Source organism: Sinocyclocheilus grahami, unplaced genomic scaffold (genome assembly GCF_001515645.1).
Source record: "Sinocyclocheilus grahami isolate Dianchi unplaced genomic scaffold, SAMN03320097.WGS_v1.1 scaffold176.1, whole genome shotgun sequence".
NCBI lineage: Eukaryota > Metazoa > Chordata > Actinopteri > Cypriniformes > Cyprinidae > Sinocyclocheilus > Sinocyclocheilus grahami.
In genome coordinates this window covers 460,702-462,450 of record NW_015505355.1, presented here as the reverse complement: position 1 = coordinate 462,450, position 1,749 = coordinate 460,702, and positions in this window count along the sequence as shown.

The window sequence follows — 1,749 nt, the reverse complement described above, 5'->3', positions numbered from 1 at the left end:
GTGTGTACTAAAAACACACATTTTTATTTGGTAATTGAAATTAAGCAAAACTAAAGTAAAATATAAACGAAAAAGCACTAAAATGGCTAAAATAGAAAAACTAAAACTGAATAAAAATAATGTTCTATAGTACTTAAAATTCTTTAAAAATATAAAAATGACAACAGCACATAATACAACTCCTAAAATGAAAAGGAAATCTAAAATCTAAAAATAAAAAGCTAATTTAAATAATAAAATAAAAAAATAAATATATGTGACCCTGGAGCACAAAAGTAGTGTTGAGTCGCTGGGGGATATTTGTAGCAATAACCAACAATACATTGTATGGGTCACAATTATACATTTCTCTTTTATGACAAAAATCATTAGGATATTAAGTAAAGATCATGTTCCATGAAGATATTTTGTAAATGTCCTACCGTAAATATATCAAAACTTAATGTTTGATTAGTAATATGCATTGCTAAGAACTTCATTTGAACAACTTTAAAGATGATTTTCTCAATATTTAGATTTTTTTGCACCCTCAGATTCCAGATTTTCAAATATTGTCCGATCCTAACAAACCATACATCAATGGAAAGATTATTTATTCAGCTTTCAGATGATATTTCAAAAATTTTAAAAACTGACCCTTATGACTGGTTTTGTGGTCCAGGGTCACAAATATGAACGTTCCCGTGGCTTTAAGCGTACACACACTCCGAGATCAAATGTGTTCGTATGCACGCTTTATAAATGAGGCCCAGTGAGTCGAGAGTCTAGCAGCTTCATCTGCTTCCCTTCAGCCGCTCAGCGTCTTTCTCCAGAGCGTCCATCAGCGGCCGGCCGGAGCGTACAGGGGCGTCGGGTACATGATAGCAGCAAGGCCTGATGGGAAAAATAGGGATGTATCGGTTTTAGCAATATCGTAATATATCGCGATATAGGGCTGCACGATTAATTAGGGATGTAACTATTCACCGCGAGCTGGTTGAAAATCGATTCAAATATGTAACGATTCAAATCAAACAAATCGCGATACAATTAGGGATTGGAGTTTATATGGATGCATCTCAGAGGAGAACTGTCTGTCTTTAGAAAAGTTTACGTGGTATTTTCTTTTCATCTTGCCTCTGAACGATGCAAATTAAAGTAGTGTTCATTTAAGTGCAGCTCGGCTTGACCAAGGTCATTGCTGTTCATAAGCGCCACCTGCTGGCAGAGAGTGAATCTGCGGTTTCTGCTTCATGCAGATATTTTTGTATGTATAGTTTCACAAAATTGAAGTCAGACCGTTCTGTTTTTGCTTCAGATTTCGAAATTAGATTAAAAACTGCTCGTGTTGCATGTGTGCAGCATCTTTGTTTGGATCGTGATTAAAATGCAGTGGTTGCCTCTAAATGTAAAAGGAAAGCGCACAGACAAAGCCTAGTTTGTTTATACCAAGAGATTTCTTTTATGTGTGTTACTTCTTTGATTTGGGGCTTGTTTTACGTTTTCAATTTAGTTTTCTTATATTTCAATTTCGTATAGAAAGGTGCAGCATTTTGTCCACGCAATAATAAAAGGACACATTTTTCATTTACTGTATAATGTGTCTTAAATCTTATTTTGATAAAGGCTGTCAATTAGCACTGCATTATGTGAGATGATGTATACTTTGTATAACATCAGTCTTTGTTCTTCTCATGCTGTGTAACATATAATCATAGTTTTATTACCTCCTATGTTTCTGTTAGGAACTGATAAACAAGTACATGGTAC